This window comes from Peromyscus eremicus, chromosome 3, assembly GCF_949786415.1.
Source record: "Peromyscus eremicus chromosome 3, PerEre_H2_v1, whole genome shotgun sequence".
NCBI classification, from domain to species: domain Eukaryota; kingdom Metazoa; phylum Chordata; class Mammalia; order Rodentia; family Cricetidae; genus Peromyscus; species Peromyscus eremicus.
In genome coordinates, this window is record NC_081418.1 from 149,224,545 (window position 1) to 149,244,027 (window position 19,483).

At 39.9% G+C, this 19,483-nt stretch overlaps 1 long non-coding RNA gene across 1 annotated transcript in view; it reads right to left on the reverse strand.

Annotated features, from left to right (window-relative positions):
- Positions 1 to 7,540: 7,540 nt before the first annotated feature.
- The window catches only part of LOC131906211 (uncharacterized), a 47,644-nt gene continuing 35,701 nt past the window's right edge, over positions 7,541 to 19,483 (reverse strand). Inside the window, exons 3-5 of the long non-coding RNA XR_009378137.1 lie at positions 13,814 to 13,959; positions 8,382 to 8,535; positions 7,541 to 7,714 (exon numbers count right to left, since the gene is read on the reverse strand). This is a non-coding gene — a long non-coding RNA (uncharacterized LOC131906211). The remainder of the gene's footprint in view (positions 7,715 to 8,381; positions 8,536 to 13,813; positions 13,960 to 19,483) is intronic.

Sequence of the window (19,483 nt, forward strand, 5' to 3'; positions counted from 1 at the left end):
AATATTGGACAAAGTAAAACTGCTGAACCTCTTTAGAAAGCCATTGTTACAGGGGCTCATCTCATTTCACGTGGTGTTAGCAGTGGGGACAGATTTCTGGGAGCTGAGCTCTTTCTAGTCACATGGTGTATTTCTGTTGGTTCTGGGGTGTTTAAGTTGTTGGAAGCTGTAAACATTTGGAAGCTCTGTCTATGCAAACATACTACTGTTCAGTTTCAGTTCTCAGTCTTGATAAAGACCAGCATGGCTTTTAGGAATGCCCTGTTGTTCCTGGAAACCAGGAAAGCCAAATATGAGTTGAGTGAGCCGCTTTGATATTATCTTTACTGTTTCTAAACTCCCCCTTGTAAGAAGTGTGTCATCTCCCTGCCCCAGCCTCCCCATCTGCCTGACTCTGTGGAGATAACATGCCTGCTGTCTTCTGGGGTGGCCACCTCCTCCTGGTTCCATAGCTTGGTATGGAGTTTTCCTGCTTCAGGATTTCTTTCCTCCACTCATTTATTTGCTAACTTTCTTTTATCTTCTAAAATACAATTTATAATTTATTCCATTAAAATTATATATATATGATAGATAGATAGATAGATAGATAGATATAGATATGGATCTAGATGTATCTTTTCTGGTTCCTTTCTATTCTTATCTAATTTGCACAGCCATCCATCAATCTATTATTTTAAAATCAAAGCTTCTATCAGTACATGTTTGTTTGTGGCTGGTTGGTTTTAAAATCAGGGTCTCACTATATAGACCTAGCTGACCTGGAACTGCTACATAGGTCAGGCTGGCCTTGAACTTGCAGTGATCTTCCAGTGTCAGCCTCCCAAGTGATCTACCACACCTGGCTATATTATATGCTTAATTTCTATATCCTCACCATTGGTCTATGAACACTTTTAAGTTTTATTTGCCTTTGAACATCTGGCATTTAGGGAGGGAAGGATGGAAGGACAGAAGAGTAACAGTACATCAATTAGATTTAATATCTGTTTCAAGCCTTTGGAAGGCCAGACTACATCATTAACCACTCTGAGTCAGTTTCCTGTTTTCATGAGGATCTCTTTTTTTTTTTTTTTCCTTCTTACTTGTTATCATAAAGATAAAAGGAAACAATGTGGGTAAAAGTCCACACTAACAGTGAAGGTTCACAACAATCTGTTGATAACCTGCTGCCTTCCAAGCAAGAGCTCAGTAGGGAGAATATAAAGAAGAATAAAATGCATCCCTGCTATTGACAAACTTTAATCTGTTGTGAATGTCATCCACACATTGGAAGTCATTGTTTTCTCCCGTGAAGATGGAGAGGAAAGTCAGAGAGGCCCTGGCAGGGACCATGAGAGTCAGTGGAGCATTTTCTTGGGTTGGATTTGTGAAATGGTGAGGTTATTAAAAACATAAGAAACACCAACAAAATGCTCTGGGAAGACAAGAGAGTAGACTAATTTGGATCAGGTGAGTCATGAAAAGAAAGGTTCACAGAGAAAATGACATTCAATGTAGGCTCAGAAGGACATTGAGTATCTTCCCATCGTTCAGGATCCCAGCTAAAGGAAAGTAACTCTAGGCAGCTATCAGACTGCATGAGAAGCCAGTGTGTCTGTAACACAAAGTGTGATGTGAGGACACCTGCCAGCCCAACCTAACTCTGAGGAGGACTTCCCCCATCCCCCCTTACCAAGGTGGGAGTCTGGGTCAGTAGCAAGTAAGACCAGAGTGACTGAATGACAGATGGAGCAAAGTTATATGGCAGTTGATGTCAAGAATAGCCAGACCCAAAGGAGTGCCACAGTTGCATAAAGGAAATCTGAGACCCCCAAACCAGTAGCTCTTTGTGGCTGCATGCCATGTTGTTGACACAGGGACAGTGGCAGTGTTTCTAAAGGGAAGAGTCCAGCTGCCCAGATGGGTTTGTGGTATTGGTATCAGTACCAACAGAAGAAAGATTTAAAACAAGGACTGACAGTCAAGGAAGGACAGGACCAGACATTTCAACAGGTTAAGTCAGTTGATGTCATCCATAAAAGCCTGGCAGCATTTTATGGGTTAAAAGGCTTTAGTTTCTGGTCCTGGTATAAGAAATTGCTTTCTAATCTGAAGAGCCCCCAAATAGTGTCCCAACCCACTCATCTACCTTGATGGAAATTCCATGCAATTATTCTAGCATATAATTAGAGATAGTCTCCTAATAAAGGGCCTGGGATGTGGGATCGAGGAATCTGTCCGTACTTGGGAAGGGAATGGGAAGCTAGAGAAGGATTTTGAGTAGGGAAGCCTTATGATCAGAGCTGAATTTTAAAGAAATCACCTGGAAAGGTAATGGGATAGTTAGTGATGTTTTCTACCAGTACAATGTAAGTTATAAGAAAATCTAAATTTGTTCAAAGCTACATTTGTAAAGGCCAATCAATCAATGTAATCTTATGACCAGGATTCACATAATAAAATTGGACTCTCTGACTCAGGATAAGGCCCAGTGATGCTGTGTCTGTGGACCACCCCATCATCCCATTTGTCATCATCTTACAGGATGCATGTGGATCCTGGGGGGCAGATCTGATAGCTTTTCTTTATAAAATTAAAAAATTAATTAAAATATAATTACATCATTTTCTCCCTTCCTTTTTCCTTCCAGTTCTTCCCATGTACTCCTTCTTACTCCCCCTTGAAATCATGGCCTGTTTTTCTTTGTTATTGTTTTACACACACACACACACACACACACACACACACACACACACACACCCCTAAATATATAAATATAACCTGATTAGTCTTTTAGTGTAACTTGTATGTGATTTCAGGGCTGACTCCTTGGTATTGGATAACCAACTGAGGGCTTATACCCAGGGAAGACTATTTCTATCACTCTTGGTTGCCTTAGTTGTCAGTAGTTCTCTGTCTAAGGGTGGGGGCCTCTGAGGCTTCCCAATTCCATGTTAGTGTGATCAGACAACATTTTTTATTAATGTTGTATTCTTATTTTTGAATAATATTTTCATGCACTGTTGGCTTTTGCTTTTCAATCTTTTTTTAAATTTATTTTTTGAGATTATAGTATAATTCCATCACTTCCTGCTTCCCTTCCAGCATTTTCATAAGCCCCTGCATGTGTGTCTGCAGTTTCATGCAGGTGAACTTCCGGACATGCAGGTTCACGTGTACTGCTTACTAGGGACAGATCCATGCTAGTTTCTCAGTACTTGAATGTTCGAGTTTCTGAAAGTCCCCTAAGGCTCTGTCCATGGGAACAGAGATTATGCTCAGGTTTTGGTGACCTTTGTTCTTTTCCTCTGGTTTGTTGTTTTTCTCTTAATCCTACTTGGCCCCATCTGAAGTGAGCTTTGGAGATAAGCCCTTCTGGGGGGGAGGGGCTAGGAGCACCTTTATCCTATTTCCTCTTTGTAAGAAAACATAAGTCCAGGGTTCAGCATTCTCCTCAGAAAAGATGTTTTCTTAGCCCAGACTCAAAGTTTCTGTGGGTACATATTCACTTAAATGGACTAGCTTCTTTATTAAAGTCCTATTAGCTTCAAATATTAAGAACCTTAATTATTTTCAGGACATCCGATGTAGAGATGCATATGTAATATTTAATACAATAAATGTTTAAGTATTTATAAAATGAATTTGAACAGTTTACTTTCACTCCCCTGCCTCAGGTTTCTTGTTTGACATGTAATGAATGCCTTAAAATTCTCAGACCACGAAGGGAGTGCTACAGCTTCAGTTCCATGTCACTCATTCATTTTGCCCCTCCCCCTGTTTGTCTCAATCTCTGTCTCTCCTTCTGTTTCCTGCTCAAGCTCAACAGATCATTTTCTTTTCTCGCTATTCAAGACTCTAACATTGTAGCCCCTATTTCTTTTGATTCTTCTTTGCATATCACTATTATATTTTCTGAAACCCCGGTCTTTCTCATATTCATATGCAGACACCAGCTATCAATAGTGGCAATGACATTCTATTCTTTGATGTGTAATGCTACAAGGTCATGGACATCTGGACATAGTTTAGATAATGTCTGTAGACACTGTTGTGTTCTAAGATCCTCAGATGTTATACGCTTAAACCCAGTCCCGAAGTGATGGGCATTAGGAGGTAAAGCCTTTGAGGGGTAACTGGGTTTAGATAAAGTTGGGAAGATGGCACTCGGGGCCCTTATAAAGAAGTGAAGAACTCAGAGCATTCGCTTTCAAACCATGTAAGGATGCACCAAGAAGCTGACTGTATGCAAACTGGAAAGCATACCCTCAACAGTAGCCTTCTATGCTGACATCTGCTCTAGACTTCCAGAATTTTGAGGAGTAACCATTTGCTCCTTAGTCTACTTTTGGTAGTTGCTTATAGCAGCTTCAGTTTAAGACATGAGCTGTATCAGTATGCACAATGTAGCTCTTTCCTGTCATCCTGAAACATTAATTTCTGCCCTGCTGACCCCTGACTGATGCTACAAATTATAGGTTATGTACAGTGAGTGTGTGTGTGTGTGTGTGTGTGTGTGTGTGTGTGTGTGTGTGTGTGTTCCTGCTTATTGGTATCAATCCTAGTATCAGTGAGTAAAAATAGATTGTACTTTAGTAGTCTAGCCTTAATATAAACCTATAATATAAAAAGTTTATTTGAAATAAAGTAAACAAAAAGGAGTCAGAGACAATTGGATATACAATGTCGGCAGCAGGAGTGAGCGTTGGAGGCAGCTCCATGCTGCAGCTGTCTGAGGGTTTTTTCCACTCAGACTCCCCCACTCAGGTGAGGCTGGAATTCTTGACTTTACTATAAAAGAATTTCAGAACAAGTCAGTATGCAGTAGAGTTGGAGTTTATTAAACAAGGATTTTAATGTAGGTTTAAATATGGGCTTTAATACAAAGAGAGGTGTTTAGGGCAAAGAATAGTACATACCTGAGTGTGGGTGCAGGTTTCTCAAAGACAGAATCATACATATCGCCTAAACAATCACCATGAATATGATTTTGCAGTTACATCCTGAAGGGTTTCTGAGTCTCTCCCTTTTCAGTAAATGAGATGGTGGGGTGGGTCTATGGGCCAAGAAGGGGTGAAGAAATGCTTACGATATGAGGTCACAAGGGAGTTGAGGCATGTTTTTATTGTAAACAAAGTTTATAGTCTGATGGAAGATTTACAGAAAATCACTGTTTTGCAGCTGCGTCATAATATGGCCATACTCAAAGGTTAAACCCTCTTGGGCCTTAAGCATGGACTGTTGTTTTAACACTCTTACTTGAAATATCTGTATGAAAACAGAACATAGTCTGCATGTAATCAATCTTCATAACAAACTCTGCTAATGTGCTGGCATTCTTGATTCTCAGTTGGTGAGAGACTTCACCTTCTAGAGTGCTTCTTTCTTTTTCTGTCCCCTTAACTCTCCCTGTCTTTCTGCCCTAGGCTCAGGGTTAGTCTTCCCTGTGCACAGTCCCTGTTCACTCTTTCTGATCACCTACCCGCACCAAGCCTCACACTAAAACTAGCCACTCTCTATCTAGAGAGGGAAACTAACCTCTGGGTGTGTTGGCTTTCAAGTCTAGATGTAAGTCTAGATATGGCTTTAGCTACAACAAAAGTAGGAAAGAAACAAGAAAACTACACCATTAACTTGGTGAGAAAAAGATTTTGTTTATAAGCATAATCAAAGAAGCGCCTTTCTGTGGTTTGCCTAGCTTCTTTGCAGGTTGAAATGAAGCCGAAATGTGTTTCATGAAAATGTGTCCTGCCAGGTGAAGCTTTTGTCCATCCTCTTCTAAGCCACAATATGGTTATGCAGTTCAGGCTTATGATACAGAATAAATGAATAGCAAACAAATATAAAAATCAGAGTTTGTGCAATTCTTACAATTTACAAATTACTGACTCCAAAAGCACATTTTTAAATCTATAAACATTCCATGAATAATCATCAGATATGTTCCCATTTTATATAGTCAGGGAAATAAAAGATCAAGAAAGATTGAGCAGTTTGCCCAATGTTGTTGGTTGGTCTTTGGTCTTTGGGGGCCCTGTCACTTAGCTCCCAAATAAAGCACATGCAGGCTTATTCTTAATTATAAATGTCTGGCCTTAGCTTGGCTTATTATTATCCAGCTTTACTTAAATTATCATGTGTAGCTTTTGTCTTTGGGCTTTTACCTTTCTCTATTTCTGTATACCTTTCATTATTTCTTACTCTGTATCTGGCTGTGTAGCTGGGTGGCTAGCCCCTGATGCCCTTCCTCCTCCTTCTCTGGCTACTTCTCTTTCTTTCCAGATTTCTCCTTCTATATATTCTCTCTGCCTGCCAGCCCCACCTATCCTTTATCTTGCCTTGTCATTGGCCCTTCAGTTCTTTATTAGATCATCAGGTGTTTTAGACAGGCAATATAGTAACACAGCTTCACAGAGTTAAACAAATGCAACATAACAAAAGTAACACACCTTAAAATAATGTTCCCTAACAGCCCAAGTTCTTGAAACTTGCAACAAGGGGACTCTTCTAACACCAAGTTTAGTGTTTTTACCAAAGTTACTACTCCATTTGTATTGTTGGTTAGCTGTCAGTGTCATGCTATTAGTAGGGTTAGAGGGTCTTGAGCAAAGTATGTCATAAGTTGTTTGTTATTAACTGTTCACAGAATGTTCTATGGAGAACTGTAAAATGTCTCTGATAGTTAATCCTGATCACCATCCCAGGAATGGTTTGTCAATAGAGGCTTATAAAATATTAGTCAGCCTTGAGATGTATTTAAATTATATTTAAAGCACTCAGTTGTAGGGCCAGTGAGTTGACTCAGCAGGCAAAGGTTCTTTCTGCCAAGCCTGAAGGCTTGAGTTCAATCCCCAAGACCCACATGGTGGAAGGACAGAATCAGCTTTGGCAGGTGTCCTCTGACCTGTACATAGGTACCATGTGCTGCACATACGCACACACACACACACACACACACACACACACACACACACACACAGAGAGAGAGAGAGAGAGAGAGAGAGAGAGAGAGAGAGAGAGAGAGAGAATGAGAATACACACAAAAATGAAAAAATATGTCTTTGCTTAGTCAATCTCCAGGCTTCTCACTGTATGTTAAAATAATCAAATGAATGATAAATAAGATGTGGTACATTTGCATGGTAGATTTTATTGAGCCATAAAGAATGATAAAATTGTGGCCATGGTAGGGAAACTAATGGGACTGAGGCTCCAACCTATTTCACTCAGTCTGGTATACCTCAGAAGACAAATATTGCAGGTTTCCTCTCATATGAAAATCTAGAATTTATATATGTGACATAAATGTAGAGGGACTGGGGGGACTACCATGCATGAATATCAGAGAATGAGAGAAAGTAACAGACTGGTGAATACAGGCAAAGTACCAAATCTGTTATTTTTTTTTACTCATTAAATTATAAGTATATTAAAAACAAAACTAAGCCAAGAAAAAAAACCTGTCCAACCACAATGAATTTAAAGCAAAAATGAAGTTCAAATTTTAAAGACAGATCTTTAAAAATGTTTATTTCTATGAAGTAATTACTCAGTAGAGAAAAAGAAGAGCTGCAAAAGCACACATTCAAAAACACCGCATTGGAGGGTTTAATGTGAAGTCTTGACTTTTGTTGTTTTGTTGTACGGAAGTATTACAGAAGGCTGAGTAGTCATGCTTCTGACAGTGCATTTTTATCAGAGATAATAGGTTTACCATTGAAGGGGAACATCTCTGCAAAAAAAAGAAAGAAAGAAATATAATTACAAATCTTAGCATAGTTTCAAAAGGTCTCAACACAACTCTGCTCCTGAACAAACTCCATGACCTTTGTAAAATAAGTCAAAATGTATTTTCCTCTAGGAGGTAATTTGTGTTCAAGGTATTACTACAGAATGGGGCTCAAAGATACAGGCAATATCATTGTCATGCACAAATCTAGTGTCTTTAGAAATAAAATATACTAAAAGCCAGCATTCAGCAAAGTACTGTAGGGAGTTTATTTTGGATTCTTGGAATGGGAGAGAGACAGAGAGAGAGAGAGAGAGAGAGAAAGAGAGAGAGAGAGAGAGAGAGAGAGAGAGAGAGAGAGAGAGAGAGAAAGTGCTGGGGCTAGGGCTAGAGAGATGGCTCAGTAGTTAAGAGTTCATGCTACTCTTACAGAGGACCCAAGTTAGGTGCCCAAAACAGGTGCTCACAAACACTCCTAACTCTACTCTGTTTCCAAGAGATCTGGCAACACCTGCTTCTGGCCTCCAGGAGTCCTGCACTCATGTGAGTGACTCCACCTCCCAAGTGCTATAATTGTATGCATCTGTCCCCATTCCTGGCATCTAAAGTGAACTTTCTTTGCACAGCTGTAATCTAGACATGACGTCAAATTCATGCGTTGGAAACTTACCCCCAATGCAGCATCCTCTGGAATCAATGCTATAGAACAGTGCCAGGAGCCGAGGGGTACAGAGGGTGATAGCTGAGAGAGATCACTTGGTTGGTTGTATTCTAAAGGGAGACAGTTTGTGCCATTCATTTGGTTTCCATCTCAGGTCAGTTTCCTGTGGTCAATATTTTAAAAAGTTGGAAAGGGCTGGAGTTAAAGTTCAAAGGTAGAGCCCTTGTCCAGCATGCATAGCTTTTCATTTTATTCCCCAACCCTACAACAAGGAAAGGAAGGGAAGGAGAGAGGTTGAGGAGACAAGAGCAAAAGAAGTGATATAGATATGATAGTATGAAAGGATAGTTTATTGAATCTGCTATTAAAGAGCAACAACTTGTTCGAAATGTTTTACAATGCTATGAATTTTCGTTTATTGATACAAATTTAAAGTTAATTTTGTTATACTGTATGTATATTTCTACTCTTGTTTAAGGTATGTTTGTGCAGCTCATTTAAAATTGTAATGTATAATTAAGAAATACAGATTAATAGCTATCCGCCTATGATAATCAAACTTATAATCGTATTAGTTGTGTTTTAGGTATACAAAGATAAATGTCAGATAGATAGGTAATCTTCAGACACTTCAAAAACCTACAGAACATGACATCTAAAATGTTTTAAAAACTTAGACTTTCTGGACAATGAGACACATCTGCTCCTGGAAGCACCAATTTACTTCAGAGAGGAGGATAGGCATCAAAGACACTCTATATAGAGTTTCTTCTTCTTCTTCTTCTTCTTCTTCTTCTTCTTCTTCTTCTTCTTCTTCTTCCTCCTTCTTCTTCTTCTTCTTCTTCTTCTTCTTCTTCTTCTTCTTCTTCTTCTTCTTCTTCTTCACAAAAATAGCCATTTGGGCAAGACACTGCTCTTGCCTGGACTGCTGATAATATGTTGTATAAACTGGACATGCAGGATCCATAGGAAAATGACCACTGAATTTGCCCAAATGGGGCAAAATGGTCCTTCAGGTTCCTGCTTTGCAGAGGAGACTGCCAAATATTCTACAGGACACAGGGAGCAGTGACTAAAAAACTCTAGACCTATTGGCTAAAGATGGATGCCCCAACATTACAGAGGAACTTTGAGTGACTGTCCAGGCAGGCAGCTATCTCTGTCATTTCCAGAATTTTGGAAGTTGCTTACAATGCATTTCCTGTTTACTTAGGTAATGTTATATCCTTCTGGGGTCTTTGATGTAGTTGAGGACTAAATATTTATAACTTTCCTTGATTATGATAAAAGATAAATTAGTTATGAAACTATAGACTCACAAATATAGGATAGATGATAGAATATTTTCTTTAATTTTGCCAAACACAGAGTAGATATTGTAACTGTAATTCTTGCTTGATAACTGTTCTATTATATGTTATTTTACAAGGTTAAAGTTAAATCCTTCCTTTTTGTTTAGACAGAAAGGGGGAAGTGCTGTGGGATGTCTTTCTGTATGCTGTGAATATGTGTTGCTCTGACTGGTTGATAAATAAAACCATTTGGCCTATGGCAAGTCAGGTTATAGCTAGGTGGGAAATGAGAGAAAGAGAGAGAGAGAGTGCTGTGGGATGGTCTGTATGTCAAATGTGTTGCTGATTGGTCAATAAATAAATCACTGATTGGCCAGTGGCTAGGCAGGAAGTAGAGGCGGGACTAACAGAGAGGAGAATTGAGAGAACAGGAAGCTGGGTGAGGGAGACACTGCCAGCCGCCACCATGACAAGCCGCATGTGAAGATCCCGGTAAGCCACGAGCCATGTCGCAAGGTATAGATTAATGGAAATTTAAGCTGTAAGAACAGTTAGCAAGAAGCCTGCCACGGCCATACAGTTTGTAAGCAATATGAGTCTCTGTGTTTACTTGGTTGGGTCTGAGTGGCTGTGGGACTGGCGGGTGTCAGAGATTTGTCCTGACTGTGGGCCAGTCAGGAAAACTCTAGCTACGAGAGAGAGAGAGAGAGAGAGAGAGAGAGAGAGAGAAGAAAGGCAGAGGAGGGAGATGCCAGCACTGCCAGGTGAAAATACAGGTAAGTCACAGCCACATGGCAACTTATAGATTAATAGAAATGGGTCAAGTTATAAGAGCTAGCTAGCAAGATGCCTGCCATAGGCCATGCAATTGGTAATTAACTAATATTAAGTCTCTGAATAATTATTTTATAAGTGGCTGTGGGACCACATGGCTGGGTGGTACTGGAGAAACTTTCCGGCTACAAAGAAGAGAAAGAAAAAGACTTCATAGTCACTGAGCTGATATCGTCTTTGCAAGTCATTTAACAATAATCCATTCTTTGTCTGGCCCAGAAAAATTTTAGAATATTTATTCATTTGTGTGTGTGGAGGGGTGGGTGGGTGTGCAGGTGCACACATACCATGGTACTCATGTGGAAGTCAGAGGACAACTTTTGAAAGTTGGTTCTCTTCTACCATGTGGGTCCTGGGGATGGAACTCAGGTCCTCAGGCTTAGTGGCAATGCCTTTACCAATTTCAATAATTTTCTAGTTGGATAGATACATATTTAAATGAATAGTGATGGCCCAAATAAAAATAAGGCTTAAAAACTAAATACAAAAGATACGTGGGATCCAGGTGTGGTGATGTACTAACCCCAGAACTTGGGGTGGAGACTGAAGGAACACCATAAGTTTGAGGCCATACCACTCAACATGGCAAGTTCCAGGCCAGCCTGGGTCACATAGCAAGATCATGTCTCAAAAGGACAAACCAAAAGTATAGAGAGTAGGAATGATTGAAATATCCAAATGTATATGAATATACAAATGTACTTTTAAAAGATAGTGATTATTAAAGTGTATTTTTAAAATTCTATCTATCTGTAGGCTTTTCTTTTCACGAGAGACACAGTGAAATTGCCAAGACCCAGAAAAACTGGAAGAATGACACTTTTTTGGTGAGGCGGTTCAGAGTTCAGAGGCAATTTCTCTCACATTTGTTGTCCTGCTTTGACCCTGTTACCAGGTGGCCTGGAAAGCTGCCAACTTCCAGTGGTGTCCAGATGAAGAGAAGATGCCTTACCAGCCAGCCTGCCATACAAAAGCTTTGTAACCAGGACTCAAGTCCTAGTGGGCCTAGTGATGGTTGGAGTCTGTGTTAAATCAGAATGCTAGGTAGACCAGTAAGCTCTACGGGAGATCACTTCAGCTATCTGAAATATTGTGTGACCAACAACCCAAGTCTTTGATATGTCCACTCAAAGGGCTGGATCCCCCCAAATACTTTCATTTGTTGTAGACATTTTCGTGGTTTTACACACATCCACAATGGTTATACACAAAGCCAATGGGGAAATAATGGGCTTTCATGATGTCAATTTCAAAAACAATGAAAAAAATGAATTAGAATTCCCTAAAAGCCTTTTCACAGGTCATGCCTCTCTGCTGGAAATTGTGCAAGAGATGAAATACAAAGCATGGAAAAATATAAAAATAAAATAATTGATGCTGACAATTTAAAATAGTGAGGAGATGGGCTGGAGACATGGCTCAGTGGTTATTAGCACTTTCTACTTACATAGACAACTAGGGTTTTGCTCCTAGCACCAACATCAGGTGGCTCATAACCACCTAACTCTAGTTTCAGGGATCCAATGCTGTCTGCTGGCCTCCATAGGCATTGTACACATGCGGTACATACACATACATCCAGGCACACACCCATACACACAAAATTAAAATAAATATATCTTCAAAATAAAATAAGAGCAGGGGAAAAGGTAGCAGAATATAAGAAAAACTAAAACGTACAATAAACATTCAACCTGTGTATACAGAGGTCATCTGTAACAACTGGCCAGTTCTCACAGCCCTCAACTTAGGTTAAGTCTTGCATTGTGATTAATAACTTGTGCTTTCAGGGAAAGACTCTCTTTGGACAATGCATTCACAATTATTTTCTATGTGGCTCAGCTCTTTGAAATTGTATTATTAAATATATATCCACATGAGCATTCCCTATTAAAGTTTCCATCTTCTGTGTGATGGTATATGTAGCTCTGAACATAGGAAATGGATTCTGTATATGCTCCTACGCAGACTACAACTTTGGCAGAAATGACATGGTTGATCAAATAGAAATGCTACAACCTGTCATCCTCCATCATTCTTTTCCAACTAATCAGTAACTCCTTTAGGCAAATGCAGCTTTAGGTCACAAAAAGCTCCTGGAATTCACTGGTTGGAAAGAATGCTAAGTCACACAAATGATGCATTAAATTTTTAAATTTTTATTTTATTATTTCATGTGTATAAGTGTTTTCCTGAATGTCTGTGTGTGCACCACATGTGTGCAGTGCCCAAGAAGGCCAGAGAAGGGTGTTGGAGTCCCATGGAACAGGAGTTACAGGGGGCTGTGAGCTGTCCTGTGGGTGCTGGAAATCAAACTTGGGTCCTTTGCAAGAGCAACCAATGCACTTAACCACAGAGCCATCTCTCTGGCCTCAAGTGATGTATTTTTAAGCTGATGTTTTTCTCCTTGATGTATTGCATAGCCAATCCTTTCCCTCACATTTAGTGTGTAGTTTCTTATTGGGGAATTTCAGATTGATTTTAATCTTTCAGAATTGTGGTTTGAGGAATTTTTAACTTTAGGCTTTTTTTTTTTTTTTTTTTTTTTTTTTTTTTGGTGTGTGTGTATCGCTGGAGATTTCAACTTTTAGAAATGTACCATTTGAAATGATATCTTCTGGGGTTACAATTGGCATCATGTACTCCACAGGACAGTCGTGATTAGGCATTGTCCTTGTTTTATCAGTAATCCAGATAATCCAGATAGTCTTATCATTGTTTCCTTATGAATAAAAGTGTTTTGCAAACTGTCCTGATGAAGATCCTCAAAGAAATACCATCATCATTGGTGCCATCCCTGAACATAAACTCTCTTTTCCACACACATTTGCAGAGAATATTTTGCAGTGAACACACCTGTACTGAGACACACCTGCACTATGACAGACATGCCTGCACTTTGACAGACACACCTGCACTGTGATAGACCTGCACTGGGACACACCTGCACTGTAGCAGTGCACTGTGACAGACCTGCACTGGTACACACATGCACTGTGATAGACCTGCACTGGGACACACCTGCACTGTAGCAGTGCACTATGACAGACACACCTGCACTGTGACAGACACACCTGCACTGTGACAGACCTGCACTGTGACAGACACACTTGCACTGTGATAGACCTGCACTGGGACACACCTGCACTGTGATAGACCTGCACTGGGACACACATGCACTGTGATAGACCTGCACTGGGGCACACCTGCACTGTAATAGACCTGCACTGGGAGACATCTGCATTGTAGCAGGGCACTGTGAAACTGAAACAGGAAATTGGAGTCTGATTTTACTAGAAAGCTTTGGTTCCTTACCTGGGTTCACAAGACAGCCGAATGCATATGGAAGCCTGGTGTCTCTGCTCTCATTTTCTGTCTGTCTGCTTGAATTTGGGATCTTCTCGTTGCCATGGTCCGTTAATTGTTCAAGGCATGTGTATCTAGTTCATCTCTTCCTTATTCTAGGCTCAAGGTACAGAGAGAAGTCATTGCCCCAATCTACATTTGCTTTGGATTTCAAGAATAGCAGACCCCTGGAAATATAATATTCTCATTCCCATGATGCTGTGGGATGTCTTTCTGTATGTTGTGAACATGTGCTGTTCTCATTGGCTAATAAATAAAGCTGTTTTGGCTTATGGCAAGGAAGCTTACAGGCAGGCGGGAAATCCAAGCAGAGATATGGAGAGTAGAAAGGAGAGTTGAGTGACACCTAGTCACCTCCCAAGGAGCAGCAAGATGCCAGCAGCCCTGTAACACCACGGCCACGTAGCAAAACATAGATGAATAGAAATGGGTTAATTTAAGATGAAAGAGCTAGCTAGTAAGAAGCCTGCCATAGGCCATACAGTTTGTCAATAATATTAAGCCTCTGAGTGATTATTTTATAAGAGGCTGCAGGACCATGGGGCTAGGCAGGACCAGAGAAATGTACTACTACACCATGAGGGCAATTATCTATAAAAGTGAGACCACACCCTGGAGCAGAACTGATCTTCTCCTGAGAACCACCTTGCCCTCCTTGAATTAAGGATGCGGACCTCCTTGCAGGAACAGAGCTGACAGCTTGGTCAAGGACGCTAACCACATCTAGGCCAGGGCTGCTTAATTATGCATGCCTCTTAGCCACCTTGCCCCAACCCCTGTTGCTAGAAAACACCTTCAGACTCTTTGTAGAGCTTTCTGATTTTTCAGAATTTGCCAAAGTCAGCAATTTGCATGTCAGTTTTGAAGATAGTGTATCTTTCATCGTAGTCCAGCAAACAGGTTGCTGATGAAAATTTGGACACTAACTCAGTTCTCTTTCCTTATTGTTACCCTCCCCTGACCCCATCTCTCTGAATTTCCACCCCTTACCCTTTTTCTGTCCTGTGAGAACTATAGATAGAAAGAATATCTGTGAGAACTATAGATACAAAGAACACTTTCGAGATGTGAAAAATCAGGATATTCTTCCATAGCCGTGAGAAAACTGACTTTGACCCTTAGTCTATAGACCAAGATCCTTATGGAAAGTTCAAGGTACTTCCCAATGGAGCAGGAGAGATAGGTCAGTGGTTAAGGACACTTGCTGCTCTTGCAGAGGACCTGGATTTGATTCTTAGCACTCAAAGTTCGTGTCTTACAACCACCTGTAACTCTAGTTCCAGGAGATCCAAGATCTTTTGCTGGACTCTGTGGGCACCTGCACATGTAGTGCACATATATACACTCAGGTGCACATATTAAATAAATAAATAAATAAATAAATAAATAAATAAATAAATAAATAAATAAATAAATAAATAAATCTTTTGAAATGCCGGGTGTGATGATGCACACCTTTAATTCCAGCAGTTCTGAATCTGAAGCAGAGCAGATAGATCTCTGTGAGTTCCAGGCCATCTGGGACTACATAGTGACCCAGTCTCAAAAGAAATTTTTTTCTGTCTAGATCTTTATGTCTGTTTTTCTTTCCTCTTCCCTTTTGCATCTCAGGGAGCCCAGGGGTGCCTCACCCTCTCTTTAGCTTGTTTCACAGTTCACAACTTTGGGAGCTGTCATCATATGGTACAGAGAAAGAAATAGAAAGGCTAGTCAAAGTCAAAAGCAGCTAGTGGCACTTAACCTGAGCACACAGAGTAAGGGATGCAATTTCCTAAAGTGTTCTGTGAGCTGTGAGACTAATTTCCATGCTCCAGTTCTCTGTGCATGGGCTGATTCTGAGGCTGCCTCCACCTCCCAGGACTCCTGTGTGATTATTGGGATTCTTCTACATGTTTGGATCATTTTATTTTTTACTTAATTACTTTATTTTCTATTTTCTCTGTCTCAGAGAGCTCCTCGACTTTATCTGTCTAAAGTGCCTTATCATCCTGTTATATCTTTTCTGCCTTTGAGTATTCACGTTTTCTGGGGCTGGCAAGATGGCTTAACAAGTAAAGGTGATTGTCACCAAGCCTGATGATCTAAATTCAATCTCAAGAACCCAATGGTGGAAGGGAAAATTGACATCTGCAAGTTATTCTCTGACCTTCACAAGCATGCACATGCACAAGCATGCACATGCATGAGCATGCACATGTGCATACACACACGTGCAAATATAAATGTTTAAAAAAACTTTTTAATTAAGGAAATAAAGAGCCATCTACTCTCCTCCCTCTTGTTGAGTTTTTCTGTTCCACTTATTATTTATAGCATTCTAATAATGAAGTATCAATACCTCATTATCAAAGGCAGCTGCTCATTAGAAAGCATGCCACTGGAGAGCTTTAAACTGCAGGGACAGCCTGTGTTCCCAGGGATCACAGACTCTACTACATCTGTCAGACTTCACTTTCCCATCCTTAGGATAACAACTTTAAAAGCAGGTAACATTTGGTGTCTTCTTAACATTAGCCATTTCTAACCCAATAGCCCTTAATATGGTTATTTTGATACTTGTGTCTGCATTTTTCTATATTCATTTCTACTATAGCCATTCCTGACAATGAAGCCAGTAATAAGCTAACAGAGAGTGAATATAAACACAAAGGAAGAAAAAGAAAAGGTACAGTTTCCACCCTAGACTCTCAACCTTAGCTCTCTAACGTAAGACAAACACACGAAATGGCCTTCCTTCACTGCAATGGCTGACGTCATGGCGACTTGAGCCTCACTTGCTGGGTTAAAATCCAGGTTCATCCACTCTCTAGATAAATAACTTCAGGCATATTTTCCCTTCTGTGTAACTATTTCCTTATCTGTACAATGAGAATATTTCGTAAGGTTTCTATTGGAGACAAATTAACTCATTCTAGTGTAGATCTAAGAAAATGGTCTGCTCTATACCAATGTACAAAGCACCTTGGACTATTATTATCTCATTCCAAAACTTAATCTGAAAATAAAGTTATAAAATACATGGTAAACTAACACAATACCTAACAGTTACAAATCCCTCAACGCGGCAGTGTTTACCAAGGGCTTCCTTGGCTTTAGACGCTAATCTAAACACAGGAACACAATAGTAGGATAAATAAACTCTCTTCTCTGGGGTCTACATTCTGCTGGAGAGAGACAGAAAGTGGACAGAAAAAGCACTAAAATATAAAGTTTTCAGCTGACAGTTGTTAAAAATTAAAATCATTTTAGAAGAGTAAAATGCCATGCATCCTACTTTGGTTATGTTAGTCAAAGACCCCTTGTCAACCAACATTCATTTCTCCTCAAGTTAGCTAAGAAAGGAAGTGGAACATTCTAAACGGAGAGTGTCAATGCCAGTCTCATTATACTTAATTGACACTTAGTAATTGTTAAACACAAATAACCTTTGACATGGCATAACTATTACTCTCATAAAAACCAGAGCAATGACAAATCTGTTTGTTATTTCATTAATGCTTTTAGAGAACACATCACTCAGGGGGAGAGAGGTGGCTCAGCATATGTGATCTCGGGCTGTTCTTGCAGAGGCCAAAGGTTGGGTTCTCAGCACCCATGCTGGGCAGCTCACAAACACCTGTGCCTACAGCTCCAGAGAATCCGATGTTCTCTTCTGGCCTCCAAGGCCATTGCATTCAAGCGCACAAGCTTACACATAGACACACTTAACACATAATGAAAAATAAAAACAAAACCTTTCTGCTGGGGATGTCTTTCTGTATGCTGTGAATGTGTTGCTCTGATTGGTTGATAAATAAAACGCTGATTGGCCAGTAGCCAGGCAGGAAGTATAGTATAGGTGGGATAAACAGAGAGGAGAATTCCGGGAAGTGGAAGGCTGAGTCAGGAGACGCTGCCAGCCGCCACTGCCATGAAAAGCAAGATGTAAGGTATCAGTAAGCCACAAGCCATGTGGCAATTTATAGATGGGTACTTTTCAAAAGAAATCAATCACTTTAATCCTTTTAAAGTTATTTTCATCAAGAAACATTAATAGAGTTCATCCTGTGGATAATTTTTTAGTCATGGTATACAACATGAAAATCGTTGTTTATACAAATTATGCCTTTAAATTTTTTTTATATCTTCTTTACACACAAATACACAAATGCTGCTAGGCACCACTTAGAACTTAGAGGGTGAAAGATATGTTCAGATACATACCAACATTCAAACCTAAGTCTTTGACTGTAATATGGATTTTTTTCATACTTCAAAAAATGCAAATAATATTTTAATTGCATATATTCTGCAGTTTCTTAATCCTTAAATATGTATTACTAGTCATGTCTAATTTTTATTTGCATTCCTTAGGACTATAGTATGCAAAATTATTCCATTGGCTGCATTAATGGCATTTCAAGGCCTTTGCCTATCAAGTTGGTTATTTTCATGCTCAGTGCCTTGGGAGCTCAGCAGTTCCTTTTCTATTGAAAAAGCTGCTCTTGGTAAGTCATTTACTTAGTACACAGATTTAAATTGAGGGAAGAGGAAATATTTTCAACTGCAAATAATAGGTCAGCATAAAACCTAGACATTTATGAATGTATTTAAAGGAAGCACTGGAATGTTGCTATCTCACAATATAGACCAGGAGACACACAACATTTCAGGTGTGGACAGGTGAAATGAATATTCAAGCCACGGGAACATGCTGGTTCTTACAGTGGACCAACACCTGGGGCACTTCACATGTCCATGCTATTCTGCAGAGATCTCTGGGGATTCAGTGGAAAGAGTCATTCTTTGGAGGGTGGGGCAAAAATAAAAATCTTGTTCATGGGGTTGGGATCCAACTCAGTGGTAGAGCACTTGCTTAGCTTGTGTGAGGCCCTAGGCTTGATTAACACACCACACACACACACACACACACACACACACACACACACACACACTCACATCCTTTGTATACAAGTTTGTTTTTTATGGTCTGTGTGTGCGTGTGTGTGTGTGTGTGTGTGTGTGTGTGTGTGTGTGTGTGTGTGTGATGTGTAGATATGGCTGTACCACAGCATACGTGTAGAAGTCAGAGGACAACTTTTAAGAGTCTATTCTCTCGTACATCTCCTAGGTCCTGGGGAAGAAGAAACTTGGGTCAATCAGGCATGGCTGCAGCAGGTGTCTCTTATCCACTGAGCCATACAGCTAGCCTGTCCTCATTTCTTCCTTCCATCCCTTCCTCTTTTTGTTCTTTCTTTCTTTTCTTTTCTTTTTCTTTTTGGAAATAGTCTCATGAAACTCAGATTAACCTCAAACTTACTACATATCTCTGGCTAGCCTTGAACTCCTGATCCTCCTGCCTCAGCTTCCCAAGTGCTGGGATCACAGGTCTGAGGCACCAGGCCTAGCTAATATACTCTGTTTTAATTTCTTCATGGGAATAGTAAGATAAAATTAACAGTATAGGCTTTAGGATTAATATGCATGTGCTCATAAAACACACATTGCTGTACCTAGAAGACAGAGTGTTTTCAAGAAGTGTGGGCAAACATCCTTACAGAATTATTTTTCTTCCAAAGCAGAAGATTTAAATACTTATATGTTCATGGGCAACTCAATACTACATTGGTTCCTATTGGG